Source organism: Zingiber officinale, chromosome 1B (assembly GCF_018446385.1).
Source record: "Zingiber officinale cultivar Zhangliang chromosome 1B, Zo_v1.1, whole genome shotgun sequence".
NCBI lineage: Eukaryota > Viridiplantae > Streptophyta > Magnoliopsida > Zingiberales > Zingiberaceae > Zingiber > Zingiber officinale.
The window spans coordinates 32578830-32594978 of record NC_055986.1 but is presented as its reverse complement, the minus strand read 5'-3'; the positions used below and the strand labels follow the sequence as shown (position 1 = coordinate 32594978).

The window sequence follows — 16149 nt, the reverse complement described above, 5'->3', positions numbered from 1 at the left end:
TCTATCATTTTCTGCTGTGTTTTTAGTTTTTGTTCCAGCCGAGTAGGATGAGTATAAACTGCGTAGTTGTGTATATATTCCAACCGTGTGTGGTTGATGTATATTTTTGTATGTATAAATACTTCAGATTGTCACGTATACAGGGGAGATGCTGCCAGATTTTTCCTTTGGCTGGGACTCCCCTAGGGCGTGACATTAGATGTACCTTTGAAGTGTGAATTCCCCTTATTTGAAACACCCATCTTCTCCTTTCATTTGCTGTGCCGATTGTTTCCTTCGATGAGATTTGATATTATGGATGATGAGAAGGTCGAAACTTCAATGGAATGGGTTGTTGTTACACAACCGCAAGTGTACGATTTCGTCGTCAGTAATAAAAATATCGAATCCACAGGGACTGTTAATTAAGCACTAGAGATGTCGCAAGGTAAGTTATCTAGATAGTCGAAAGCTGGCTTTGGCATTTGCAAACTAACGAGGGTGATTGAAAAGGGAAAGAGAAGGATGAGAGAAAGAGAAAGAACTGATCTTGGATGGAATGAGCTTCGGGAGATGGATTCTAGGATTTCAGTTTCATTGTAATACTAGAAGATACTACATAGATTGCTTAATTTCTGCCCTCTATGTTCATGCTCTTGTAGGAAGTTAGATTGGTCAATATCCCTAAGTATCGAATAGAGATGATCCCTGTGAAATCCTGTAACGGTTAACCCCCCTGTCACGAGGGTGCCTCGGTAGATCACTGGGATACACATCTAGTAAATAACAATAAGGATAAGAGTTACCTACCTCCTTATGGAGGAATTGCCTCTCCCGTCAAGAGAATGTCCTAGACATCCGTGAACGGGTTACCTTTGTCACTAGGGCCCCTTGGGTATACGATCTAGAGCACTCTCTTTACGAGAGCAGCAGTTCCTAAGGGATTGTTTCTCCTTTTAAGGGAACGTCTTAGACGTCCGGAAAGGGTTACTCCTGTCACTAGGGTACCTTGGCCAATACACTCTAAGGTATCCCCTTTGCAGGATCAAAAATCCTCCACATCAAGCAATCAAAGCATAGAAACGTAAACATGGCACACACACAACTCATCAAGCACGAACAAGGCATCAACAGGTCATTGAATAGAAACAAGGCGAATCTACATAGTTCTACATCTCCATCATATTACAAATACTTCCTAATCCTAGAAGAGGATGTCTACTCCATTGTGGGGGAAGAACAACCCCAAAACATAAAGAAGAACATACTTACAACCCTTGATATGAGAAGGAAGGGAAGAAGCGATGCTTGCCGAGATTTCCGATGTCTTGGGGATGCCTCCTTGCTCTAGAGATGGATGGAACGTCAAGGGACGGCGGCGGATGAAGCTCTAGGGTTTCCTCTGAAGAAAACCCTTTTCCAAGGAGAGGGACGAAGTCCCAAACCCAAGATGAACCCAAGAATAGGGTTCTTGACCCTTTTATACCTCCTCCAAGCTGCCCAGGAAAACCAGGATTACATGCATCCGGTAAACCAAGATTTTCACCCATTAAACCAAGTTTTCTCATGATTCACCCTAAACAAAAGTTGTATCCCTTGAAATTATATTCAATCTGATACTTGGATCAAGCCTTGGGTCCAACCGAGCCAAAAGTTATGGCGGTTCAAAGTTTGGTCTGCGGTCTGGGCGGAGGTCCAGTTGAACCCGCAGTTGGGAGGCACGGTCGTGCCATTTATCATGGGAAAACATTTCTTTCTCTCTATTGGATCTGAAGCAAAGTTGTAGATATTGAAGTTAGCTACGCTTTGATATAAAGAATCGCCCTAAACTCCAATGGAGCACAAAGTTATGGACGAATTACAATTGGTCTGCAATCTGCCCAGAATTCAACACAGCTCTATTTTGGTGTGGCACGACCTGTGCTCTTCATCACACGACTGTGTGGAATCCACATGGCCTCACACGGCTTCCTCTCGGATTGAGTCACATGACCGTACAAGGTTGCATGGCCGTGGCCTTCTACTTCTCTGCCAAGGTCACACGGCCGTGTGAAGTCACACGGCCGTGTGGAGTCAACTTCACACGGCCGTGTGGAGTCACACGGCCGTGACATTTGGCACGGCCGTGTGCTGCTTGGCCACGGGTTGATTGGCACTGCCGTGCCATTCGGCACGGCGAAGGCCCTCTTCATCTCTGGATTGCAAGCACGTCCGTGCCATTTGGCATGATCGGAACATGCTCATGGCCACACGATCGTGTGGCTTTGCACGACCCAAGCTCTTGTGTGCACTTTTACTTCATTTTCACTTCAAATAACGTCCTGTCAATAAGAAAACAAGCAAAGAGCAGATCTCCAAATAAATATAATAGAAGTATGGCGTTATAAAGAAATAGGATACAATAAACATAGAATATACTATGAAATACAAGTAGATGTGCGTCCAAACATGCATAAATGATCATAAGATCTACGCACATCACACCCCCAGACTTAAACATTTGCTTGTCCTCAAGCAAAACCCGCAATCTAGATTCATGTGGTTAGATAGTGCATCATAATCTCTAGCAAGTCAATCTAATTCTATCAAATAATTTCATTGGTGAGCAAGATACAAAAGTAGTTTAAGTATGACCTAAGTAGTAGTCCTCCGTGCTCAGTGCGAAAGTGGCCTAAATTTATCAAGTTTCAATCTCTAAGTCTAGTCAAGTCGTCATAAAATTGTGTTCCTTATGATTCCGGCGATAGGTACTTACTGCCACAAGCAAGGTTTGTTCACCTCAAAAATGCTATGCATCGTCTACACAAGGTCTCAAAGGAATACTCAGTATCAAGAGAAACATAGCATTCATTTCCCCAATAACATAACTAGGTCTCAAAGGGATGAATTGCTAGTTTCCACTCATGACAACAAATTTTTATCCCTTATTTTTTCTTCATTCACTTTTTTTCCTTTTTGAATGTTTGCAAAGTACCAAACTTGAATAAACTTTCAAATTTTTTTTTGGGATTAATTTTTTTTTTTCAAATTAGCTTACATGATCTGAGTTTATCCAGTAACCAAAATGTAGTTGAGAGGTCACCATAGAAGCACAAGTACTAGTCCAATTCTATGAATCATGACTATTTTAGAGTTATCAACCATCAAAAATAGGCATAGTGTATAGAGATCCTAAAACAATGTTAATACTTAAACTCTTATAGTAAAAGCATTGCTCACTTCATGTTATTAAAGATAGAAAAAGATATATCATTAAACATACTAGCACCATAAGTAACACATAAAATCTAGAATAAACGTGCTAGTATTTTGCAATAAGGAATAAACAATCATGATGTGATGTAAGATGTAACTAGTAAAAATTTTATTATGCAAAAAGAAGAAAACAAAAACAAAAACCAAATGCATCTAATGCATCCCCCTAGACTTAAACTTTTCATTGTCCCAATGAAAACTAAAAATAAAGTGGAGGAGATTAAAAGTAAGAGAAGTTACCAAATGATGTGTGCCAAGTATCCATGTCATTAACTTCTCCATCATGTTGTTGCACTCCTCCTAATCTTTGAGTCCTATAAAAGAAGATAGACAACAAAAATTAAGTAGATGATACATGTTTATTATAAAGAAAGAACTAAATATATAAAAGAAAACAAGGAAAATAAACTTGGGTTGCCTCCCAAGAAGCGCTTGTTTAAGGTCATTAGCTCGACCACCTCATTAGATTCATCGAAATCTCGTTCTTGGAGGGGTAAGATATTTTAGAACCCTCTTACCAAGGGCTCTTATTATGGAGGGAGCTTTCATCAAAAAGTGAAGAATCACTCTCTCCATCTTCGTCTTCTTAGAAGTTCTTTCAGGAGGTCAAAGACGGTTCAAATCGAGCTTCCAATTATAGGCCCCATGAAAATCTGCACACCCAAAAGAAAAACATACCTCTTCCAAGCATGGTATATTAGATGGAACTAGAACCTTATTAATATGAATTAAGTATGTATCAAAAATTGAATCACATCCAATAAAATCAATTATAGGTAAATCTATGAAATTTTCTAAAAGATCACTAAGAATACTTACCTTGCATTGTTGAGATGTACCTGAAAGTTCTAAACAATGGGATGTGACTTCTTCAAAATTAGGAATTGGTTCTAGTTCTAGCTCAGGTGGAAGTGGCTCTAAAAGTAGTGATTCTTGGGGCTTTGCTTTTATTGCACAAGTCCCTACACATTGGTCCACAATATGTTCAATCCTTGCAACTCTTATAATCTCAGAAGGCTGTGTGGATAAAGGAGGTGATTCTTGAAATGTTGCTTCCACAACACTACTCCCTACACTTCCTTTCATAACCTCATCATCAACACAAGCATCAAAGAATAAACCAACATCAATATCCTTAGTGGGAGAATCATCTATAGGAGGATCACTAACTTCATTTGTAGTTTTAGGTTGATCTACCACATCACATTCATCATCTGAAAATTTAATTTCATCATAACACCCTGTAAACCCAGAAGGTAAATATGAAAACTTGTTATCCACTGCATTATCATCACAATCCTCATCTGAAGAGTCCTCATCTTCATATACATTCAAAAATCTACACTCAACCATCTTAGTGTCACAGAATTTGCCAAAGTCTTCACTTTCATTGACCCTCACTAGCCTTTGTGGAAAAGAACCTTTAGTGAAGGTCTTGGGAAAGGTACTTCCTTTTTTTCATATTCCTTTTGAGCTTGCAGAGGAGGTCCAATTTCCATATCTAGTGTAGGTGTGATCAATCGTTGAGGGAAAGATACTTGTGGCCTTTGGGAACTTCCTGGAGTAATAGAGCTGAGTTCTTGTGGTCTTCTATTGTTCTTCTCCTCAATTCTATACAAGTCATTTTTCAGAAGTTTTTCATGATTCTTGCCGCTCCTCAACTTAATATCATTACACTTTTCACTAGATCTTATTTGTGTAGGAGGGGGATCTTCTTTGAACCATTTTGAAACTATGCTCTCAATCTTCGCCCCCAAATGTTTGAACTCCTCATTCCGTGACTTCTGAATTTTGACATTTGGGGTGGTTGAACTGCATTTTGTTTGATAGACTCTCTTGTATTTATGGCTTGCACTTCTTGAATATTTGAAGGAGATTCCATCCAACTTTTATCTGACCATTCTTGGATATTCAATGTCACTTGATCAATCAATGTATATGCTTCGTCCATACTTTTATTTATAAAAGAACCTCCAGCTGATGAATCCAAATAACATTTATCTGAGAAAGAAATTTCCCTATAAAATATGTGCAGGGTAAACCATTTTTCCAAGCCATGGTGAGGGCACTACCTTTGTAGACTCTTGAATTTGTCTCATGCTTCAAATAAAGATTCTCCATTTGCTTGAATAAAATTTGTGATGCAACTCCTCATGTAGATTGTTCTGCTTGGAGGGAAAAAATGATTCAAAAATTGCTGCTCCAATTGTTCCCAACTTGTGATGCTTTGAGGACGAAGAGAATGTAACCAAGTCCTTGCTTTGTCCTTAATACTGAAAGGAAATGTCATTAATTGAACTGCATTCGCTGACACTCCTTCATAGTCCACCATATCACAAAGCTCTAAAAATCTCTCAAGGTGTAGATAAGGACTTTCTGATACTTCTCCTCCAAATTTATGACCTTGTATCATGGAAATTAACTCTGGGTCTAGTTGGAAACTTTCTGCTTCAATATGAGGCTGCACAATGGGAGATAAAAATCTTACAGAAATGGGTGCAGAGAAATCTCTTAAGGACCTGCTTGACATGTTAGCGCTCATGGTATCTAAGAAAAATTATTTATGAGAAGAATTAAAAAAAAGGAAAAAAAATGAAAGACAAGAAATAAAATGCTATGTGAAAAAAAATAAATGAAGAATTTAAAGACAAGAAAGGAAATGCAGATTTTTTTTTGAATTATGGAAATGGAAAAACAAAAACTATTCACAAGTCTAGATTAACTAAATTGCTAATATACTAATGTTAATGTGAATAGTCCCCGACAACGGCGCCAAAAACTTGTTTCGCAACCGTAAGTGTACGATTTTATCGTTAGTAATAAAAATATCGAATCCATAGGGACTGTTAATTAAGCACTAGAGATGTCGCAAGGTAAGTTATCTAGATAGTCGAAAGCTAGCTTTGGCATTTGCAAACTAACGAGGGTGATTGCAAAGGGAAAGAGAAGGATGAGAGAAAGAGAAAGAACTGATCTTGGATGGAATAAGCTTCGGGAAATGGATTCCAGGATTTCGGTTTCATTGTAATACTAGAAGATACTACATAGATTGCTTAGTTTCTGCCCTCTATGTCCATGCTCTTGTAGGAAGTTAGATTGGTCAATATCCCTAAGTATCGAATAGAGACGATTCCTGTGAAATCCTGTAACGGTTAACCCCCCTGTCACGAGGGTGCCTCGGTAGATCACTGGGATACACATCTAGTAAATAACAATAAGGATAAGAGTTACCTACCTCCTTATGAAGGAATTACCTCTCCTTTCAAGAGAATGTCCTAGACGTCCGTGAACGGGTTACCCTTGTCACTAGGGCCCCTCGGGTATACGATCTAGAGTACTCTCTTTACGAGAGCAACAGTTCCTAAGGGATTGTTTCTCCTTTTAAGGGAACGTCTTAGACGTCCGGAAAGGGTTACCCCTGTCACTAGGGTACCTTAGCCAATACGCTCGAAGGTATCCCCTTTGCGGGATCAAAAATCCTCCACATCAAGCAATCAAAGCATAGAAACGTAAACATGGTACACACGCAACTCATCAAGCACGAACAAGGCATCAACAGGTAATTGAATAGAAACAAGGTGAATCTACATAGTTCTACTCTCCATCATATTACAAATACTTCCTAATCCTAGAAGAGGATGTCTACTCCATTGTGGGGCAAGAACAACCCCAAAACATAAAGAAGAACATACTTACAACCCTTGATATGAGAAGGAAGGGAAGAAGCGATGCTTGCCGAGATTTCCGATGTCTTGGGGATGCCTCCTTGCTCTAGAGATGGACGGAACGTCAAGGGACGGCGGTGGATGAAGGTCTAGGGTTTTCTCATGTTAGCTAGAGCCCTAAAGCCAATCATTTGATGATTGTATTTTGGACTTATTGTATCATATTCTATATAAATAAAGGCATTTGGATTTTTGGTTATTATACTTGTATTGGTGCCAAATAAACTAAGTATAATAAAGTCCTTGAGTAGATGATTCTCACCTATATCAATCGGTTAGTTGAACTGATAGTGAGATGATATAGGGAACACTACTCTTAATCATTCCTAGTCGAGTATTAACATTCAGGGACAATGTTAATGCAATAAGACTAGCATGTAGGTCAACTCGATGACTTGATCTCACAAGTCATGGATATAGAGATATCAAGTTGACACATGGGTATACATTAGAGAATGTATACTGACTGACTCGCCATGAGAAAGTATCATGGATCGTTATATGCGTGTCATATACTTTCTCATGTAGCTATTAGTATGACTACTAGTCCTTAGACCTGAAGTCACCATAGATCCCTACATAAGGAGTTATATACTTTGGTTTCGTCAAACGTCACCCGTAACTGGGTGGACTATAAAGGCGATTACTGGGTATATAAAAAATTATGCAGAGGGATGTGAGTGATGTAGATGGGATCTATCCCTCCTATATGATGGGAGAGACATCGGTATTCTTGATAGAGTGAGACAACGAAGTGCATGGCCATGCCCAAATGAGTCAATATAGGATATTGAGCTCATTTGATTTAGTGAGTCTACTTGGAGTTCAAGATTTAGATTGGTCAGAGGATGACACGGTCTATGCCTCACATTGACCAATCTAGATGTCTAGGATAGAAGGACACTTGTCATATATTGTGAGGAGTCACAATTAGTAGTCACAAGGTGATGTTGGATCTCAACATTCTTGTAACTTGGGTAGTAATGATGTGTTGCTAGATACCGCTCATTACTTATGCTCGTAAATGAGTTTAGGGCATTGTCAACGTTACAAGAACCTATAGGGTCACACACTTAGGACAATTAGATGGAGATTAGGTTCATATGATAAACCAAGAGGATTAGATTCATTTGATGAATCAAATTGGATTAAGAGTAATCCTAATTGGGCTAACTTGAGTTGGACTCAAGTGGATTCATGTATTCAATGAGTCTAATTTAGATTATGACTCATTAAATCAACTTAATTTAATGAATTAGATTCATTATATTAAGTTGGCTTGAATCAAATGGTTAGATTAGATCAACCATAGAAGAGATTTGGTCAAGTTTGACTTGACTTGAGAGGAAGATTAAAAGTCAAGTTTGACTTGACTTTATGCCACCTCATTGGTGAGTTGGCATTGATGTGGACCAATGATGTTACTCCACATCATCATGGGTGCCACCTCATGGAAGTTACAAAGCCATTTTCTTTAATAGCTTCACATTAATTACACTTAATGCAATTTTTTGGGAGTTACACAACTTGAAAGTGGCCGGCCACTTTTGAATGGGAATCAAAATGATTTTCATTATTCAAGTGCATTTTTTCCTTCTTCTTCCTCTTGGAGCTCTCTTCCTCTCCCTCTCCTCTTCTTGTCGTGACCTATCAAGGTGCTAGCACACCTTTGTTTAGGTCTTCTCCACCTAAGTTGTCCGTGTGGATACTTCTAGAGGAGTATCTATCTTGATACTCTTGAGATCCGGCACCGTTTGGACGAGCGGGAACGCGAAGGGCTTCGCTTCAAAGGTATAACTCTTTTCATGTAGATCTAGGAGCAGATCTAAGGAGAAACTCGTACTCGTAATTTTTTGTTTTAAATCTTTTCTTCGCACGAGATCCGTTGGCTAGGGTGATTTGGGGTTTTCGCGGCGCGAAAACGCGGTTTTCGCGACGCAAAAACGCGGTTTTCGCGGCCCGAAAAACCCAACATCTCCGAGAAAGCCCTTTTCCAAGGAGAGAGATGAAGTCCCGAACCCAAGAATAGGGTTCTTGACCCTTTTATACCTCCTCCAAGCTGCCCAAGAAAACCAGGATTACATGCGTCCGATAAACCGAGATTTTCACCCATTAAACCAGGTTTTCTATTGATTCACCCTAAACCAAAGTTGTATCCCTTGATATTATCTTCAATCTGATACTTGGTTCGAGCCTTAGGTCTAACCAACCTGAAAGTTATGGTGGTTCAAAGTTTGGTCTGCAGTCTAGGCGGAGGTCCAGTTGAACCCACGGTTGGGAGGCACGGCCGTGCCATTTATCACGGGAAAACATTTCTTTCTCTCTATTGGATCTGAAGAAAAGTTGTAGATCTTGAAGTCAGCTACGTTTCGATATAAAGAACCACCCAAAACTCTAACGGAGCACAAAGTTATGGCCGAATTACGATCAGTTTACAATCTGCCCAGAATTTAGCATAGCTCTGTTTTGGCGTGGCACGACCCGTGCTCTTCGTCACACGGCTGTGTGGAATTCACACGGCCTGACACGGCTTCCTCTCGGATTGAGTCACACAGCCGTGCAAGGTTGCACGATCGTGGCCTTCTACTTCTCTGCTAAGGTCACACGGCCGTGTGGAGTCACACGACCGTGACCTTCCTCCCCTCTGGAATGTTGGCACGGCCGTGCCATTTGGCACGGCCGTGTGCTGCTTGGCCATGGGTTGATTGGCAGAGCCGTGCCATTCAGCACAGCCAAGGCCCTCTTCATCTCTGGATTGCAAGCATGGCCATGCCATTTGGCACGACCGGAACATGCTCATGGCCACACGGTCGTGTGGCCTTGCACGACCCAAGCTCCTGTGTGCACTTTTGCTTCATTTTCACTCCAAATAACATCCTATCAATAAGAAAATAAGCAAAAAGTAGATCTCCGAACAAATATAATGAAAGTATGACATTATAAAGAAATAAGGTGAACATAGAATATGCTATGAAATACAAGTAGATGTGCGTCCAAACATTCATAAATGATCATAAGATCTGCGCACATCAGTTGTAAGGATGGAAGGTGACACTTTGAGAGCTTTAGGGAGAAAAAGGGGTGAGAGAGGGATGAAGAAGTGAGAAGAATCGACGGTTGTGTGGGGTTCTGCATGCCCGTGCCTAAAAAGGGTGTGAATGGGCTGGGTTGTGTGGGTTATGCACGACCTACCCTTTTCCGATTTCACACGGTCGTGTCAATCGACATGACCCCTGTCTCCTTCCTCTTGAGTGACTTCACACGGCCGTGTGAAGTCACACGTCTCACTTCATCTTTTGCTCTGCCAATGTCACACGGCCGTGTGGATTTACACAGCCCATGGCATTTCTTTCTCTGCCATCATCACACGACCGTGTGGGTTCACACGGCTGACTTCTTGGCTTGTATAGTGGCTGGATTTCTCCTCTCTACGACTCCTCTAACGCTTCCACACCCATGAAATGATCATGGCCAACTTATGGAAGTCGCGCACGACCTGAAAAACAAGGATTCAGAAAGAAAAATACTTAGACGAACTAACTTAGAAAATAAAATCATGAGCTGAAAGTTAATTAAAGAAAACCCCTTGGGTTGCCTCCCAAGAAGTGCTTGTTGTAGGTCTTTAGCTCAACCCCACCTCAGTTGTTATGAATTATCCCATGGAGGCATTGCCTTTCCTCATAGGGGCAATGCTTCAGTTTTTTCCTTCATTCTTGCTCGTGTAGGGCAGATGTACTTCTCGTTGCTGGTTGGGGGCAATTTTCCAAGTTTTTTCGGATCATACATTGCTTCCGGCGACCTTCCATGAGGATGGAAGTTCTATTCCTCAATTTTGTTGACATTCGTCCCACTCGTATTCCTGATAACCAGAGATAGCTTATGGTTCTTTACATCTATGATGGCTCCGATAGTTGCAAGAAAAGGTCGTCCAAGGATAATTGGGATCTTAGGATCCTTTTCCATGTCCAAAATAACAAAATATGTGGGTATGATGCATCCATCCACCTCTACTGGTACATCTTCCACTATACCCATAGGGTACCTACATGAATGGTCAGCTAATTGCAGTGTCATAGTAGTAAGTTTAATGTTCCTGAGACCTAGCTTATTACAGATTGAATATGGTGTTGGTTGCTACTCGGAAAACCTAATGGTTCCACTGTACAAAAATTTTGTACAAAGGTCTGAACCTTTTCCTAGCTACCATGTGTTCTTTTAAATTAAACTTGGATCGCCTGCGGAACTTAACACGTTTGATCCAAAGTTTAATCTATTTGTTCTTTTAGGTTTAGACTCGGATCTCCTGCGAAACTTAACACGTTTGATCCAAATCACCTAAGTTACTAATTTCATTAAATATTAGTTTCCAAAATCGGCTTCCAGTACTGACGTGGCGAGGCACATGGCCTTCTTGGATATGGGAGCAACCACCACCGACTTGACAAAGCCTTTTAAGGAAAACTAATATTTAATTTCCTTAAATAACTTTAGGTCAACCGAAAAGAACAATCAAATCACAAGGAAAAGAAAAAAAACAAAGAACACAATATCGAAAACAAATTCGAAATGCTAGAATCGTATGCCTCTTGTATTTGGTATTATTTCCAAAAATAACTAGTATGATGCGGAAAGGAAAAATACTAGTTATACCTTTTAGAAAGACCTCTTGATCTTCTACCGTATTCCTCTTCTAACCTCGGACGTTGTGTGGGCAACGATCTTTCGAGATGAGAACCACCTTTCCACCTTCCTTCTTTCTTCTAGATTTCGGCCACAATAAATTTCTTCAAGGATGAAGAATTTCGGCCACCACCAATGCTCCAAGGGATGCTAGAGACGAGGCTTGCTTTCTCTTCTTCTTCTCCTTCCTTGATCCGGCCATAAACAAGAACTCCACCAAGAAGATAGGTTTCGGCCAACAAGAGGAGAAGAGAGAAATAGGGCCGGCCACCAAGGAAGAGAGGGAGGAAAAGAATAGAGGTTGTTCATCCATGAAGGCTCCTCTACCTCTTCTTTTATAATCCTTGGTCTTGGCAAATAAGGAAATTTAAATAAAAACTTCCTTAATTCTTTTGTCATGAAAAGGAAAAATTTATTTAATTAAAAATAAATTTTCTTTTCATTATAACATGGCCGACCACTTATTTCCTCAAATCAAGGAGAGTTTTAATTAAACAAGAATTAAAACTTCCTAATTTGTTTCCGGAAATTTATAAAAATTTCTCCAATAATTTTATCCCTTCATGATTGGTTTATAAAAAGGAAATTTAATAAATTAAAATCTTTCTTTTTATCCACATGTTTAAAAGAAAGATTTTAATTTATTAAATTTCCTTTTTATAAACCAATCATGAAGGGATAAAATTATTGGAGAAATTTTTATAAATTTCCGGAAACAAATTAGGAAGTTTTAATTCTTGTTTAATTAAAACTCTCCTTGATTTAAGGAAATAAGTGGTCGGCCATGTTATAATGAAAAGAAAATTTATTTTTAATTAAATAAATTTTCCCTTTTCATGGCAAAAGAATTAAGGAAGTTTTTATTTAAATTTCCTTATTTGCCAAAACCAAGGATTATAAAAGAAGAGGTAGAGGAGCCTTCATGGATGAACAACCTCTATTCTTTTCCTCCCTCTCTTCCTTGGTGGAGTTCTTGTTTGTGGCCGGATCAAGGAAGGAGAAGAAGAAGAGAAAGCAAGCCTCGCCTCTAGCATCCCTTGGAGCATTGGTGGTGGCCGAAATTTATTGTGGCCGAAATCTAGAAGAAAGAAGGAAGGTGGAAAGATGGTTCTCATCTCAAAAGATCATTGCCCACACAACGTCCGAGGTTAGAAGAGGAATACGGTAGAAGATCAAGAGGTCTTTCTAAAAGGTATAACTAGTATTTTTCCTTTCCGCATCATACTAGTTATTTTTGGAAATAATACCAAATACAGGAGGCATACGATTCTAGTATTTCGAATTTATTTTCCATATTGTGTTCTTTGTTTTTTTTTCTTTTCCATCTTGGTCGTGAGCTACTGTTTATAATTTATAAGGTACTGATAACATGATCCTCTGTGTGTGACACCACACACCATGTTATCTACAATATAAATTAATTGAACAACTACATTTATCATAAATGTAGATATTTGACCAATGTGATTCTTATTTCTAGATAAATGTTTATACCAAAAGCTAGGCTTTTAGTATACAACCTAACATATGGAATGAGGCTAACACTTTCCCTCAAATCACAAAAAGCCTTATCTATAAATTCAAATCCTATTTTCCAAAGTATAGAAAAACTTCCTGGATCCTGAAGCTTTGGGGGAGTGATTGCTGTGAGCAGAGCACTGCTCTTTTCCGTCAATGCTACGATCTCGAATTCGCCTTTCTGCCTTCTGTTTGACATGATTCCCTTCAAAAACTTTACAAATTTTGGCATCTGTTGAAAGACGTCTATAAGAGGAACCTCAATGTAAATCTCCTTAATTTTTCTCATAAATCTATAGAATTCTTCATCTTTTTGGGACATTACTAATCTTTAAGGAAAAGGAACTATTTGACTTTGTGGTGAAAACGGAAAAGTCTCTTCAACATTCCTGGTAATCTCCTCCTTATCCTTATTCTAGACCAAATTTGGCGTAGGAGGAGAGGATCCTTCTTGAAGACCAATCCCTTTTGGTGTAGTTACTTGGGGGTCTCCCAAGGTCCGTCCGCTCCTTAATTCAATACAATTGCAATGTTCCACAGGGTTAATATTAGGTTTTCCTGGGAATGTGCCTGGTGCTCTTAAAGAAGATTGGGCTATCTGGGCGATCTGGCTATCTTGCATCTTTTGGTGTTTTTCAGAGTTATCCATTCTTTGATTTAATTACTTGATTTTATTCTTCATTTCCCTTTGTTTAGCAAGAATTTCCTCATGCATCTTCTCTATGTTGGGAATTTCGGGCCGCAAAAACCGCTTTTTTCGCTTTGCGGAAACCCTGATTCCTATGCCACCGGATCCGTGCGAAGTAAAATAAAACAAAAATTCGAGTACGAGTTTACTAAAGCCTAGATCTACACTACGAGAAGAGTCTTTTACCCTTGATGCGTTGCCCTTCGCAATCCTGCTCGTCCAAAGGGTGCTGGATCTAGAGAGTGTCAAAGTAGACACTCCTCTAGAAGTATCCACATGAACAAATCAATGGAGAGAGAGCCTTAGAGTGTGCTAGCACTCCTAGAGGGTCTCGGCCAAAGAGGAGGAGAGGGAGAGCAAGAAGATGTAAGGAGGAAGATGATGGAATCAATTGGCTTGAATGAAAAATCAATCTCATTCACTCACAAAAGTGGTCGGCCACATGTGTAACTCCTTCTCATTTAATGTGGCCGGCCACATTAAATTGAAAGGGGATTTGTAACCTCCATGAGGTGGCACATACATGTGCTAGCCTTGATGATGTGGCACATCATCATTGGTTCTCCTAATGTCAACTCACAAATGAGGTGGCAAATGGTCAAGTCAAACTTGACATTTCATCTTCCTTCTCAAGTCAAGTCAAACTTGACCAAATCTCTCTCATGGTTGATCTAATCTAACCATTTGATTCAAACCAACATAATATAATGAATCTAACTCATTTAATTAAATTGATTCAATGAGTCATAATCTAAATTAGACTCATTGAACATATGAATCAACTTGAGTCCAACTCAATTAGCTTAATTAGGATTACTCTTAATCCAATTTGATTCATCACATGAATCTAATCCTCTTGGTTCATCATATGAACCTAATCTCCATCTAATTGTCCTTTGTGTGTGACCCTATAGGTTCTTATAATGTTGGCAATGCTCCTAAACCCATTTAGAAGCATAAGTAATGAGCGGTATCTAGCAACACATCATTACTACCCAAGTTATAAGAATGTTGAGATCCAACATCACCTTGTGACTCCTCACAATATATGGCATTGTCCTTCTATCCAAGACATCTAGATTGATCAATGTGAGACATAGACCATGTCATCCTCTAATCAATCTAAATCTTGAACTCCAAGTAGACTCACTCAATCAAATGAGCTCAAAATCTCATATTGACTCATTTGGGCATGACCATGCACTTCGTGGTCTCACTCTATCAAGAATATCGATGTCGCTCCCGTCATATAGGAGGGATAGATCCCATCTACATCACTCATATCCCTATGCATAATTCGTTACATACCCAGTAATCGCCTTTATAGTCCACCCAGTTACGGGTGACGTTTGACGAAGCCAAAGTACGTAACTACTTATGTAGGGATCCATGGTGACTTCAGGTCCAAGGACTAGTAGTCATACTAATAGCCACATGAGAAAATATATGACACTCATATAATGATCCATGATACTTTCTCATGGCGGGTCATTCAGTATACATTCTCCAATGCATACCCATGGGTCAACTTAATATCTCTATATCCATGACTTGTGAGATCAAGTCATCGAGTTGACCTACATGCTAGTCTTATTGCATTAACATTGTCCTGAATGTTAATACTCGACTAGGAATGATTAAGAGTAGTGTTCCCTATATCATCTCACTATCGATTCAACCAATCGATTGATATAGGTAAAAACCTTCTACTCAAGGACGCTATTATACTTAGTTTTTGACACCAATAAGAGTAAGTATAATAACCAAAATAAATGCCTTTATTTATATAAGAATATGATACAATGAGTCCATACAACAATCATCAAATGATTGGCTCTAGAGCTCTAACTAACAATCTCCCACTAGCACTAGTGACAATCAGTGTAGGTTCTAAGTCCCAATGACCTAGTGTGACCATCATGCTTCCTCTGTGCCAAAGCCTTGGTCAAGGGATCTGCGATGTTAGCCTCTATGGGTACTCTGCAAATCTTCACATCTCCTCTCTCAATAATCTCTCGAATGAGATGGAAGCGCCGTAGTATGTGTTTGGTCCGCTGGTGTGAGTGAGGTTCCTTCGCCTGTGCTATAGCTCCATTGTTGTCACAATAGAGCTTAATAGGGTTAGCAATGCTAGGAACCACCTCAAGGTCAGTGATGAACTTGCGGATCCAAACTGCCTCCTTTGCTGCCTCTGATGCAGCAATATACTCAGCCTTTATTGTAGAATCAGCGACTGTGTCCTGCTTCAAACTCTTCCAGCTCACAGCACCACCATTAATGCAAAACACGAACCCTAACTGCGAT

General features: G+C 39.6%; 1 non-coding gene across 1 annotated transcript; it reads left to right on the top strand.

The window, feature by feature from the left end:
• Positions 1–5285: 5285 nt before the first annotated feature.
• On the top strand, positions 5286–5391 carry LOC121994194. The gene has a single exon (XR_006115634.1). It is a non-coding gene; the product is annotated as a small nucleolar RNA R71 (small nucleolar RNA).
• The last annotated feature ends 10758 nt before the right edge of the window (positions 5392–16149 follow it).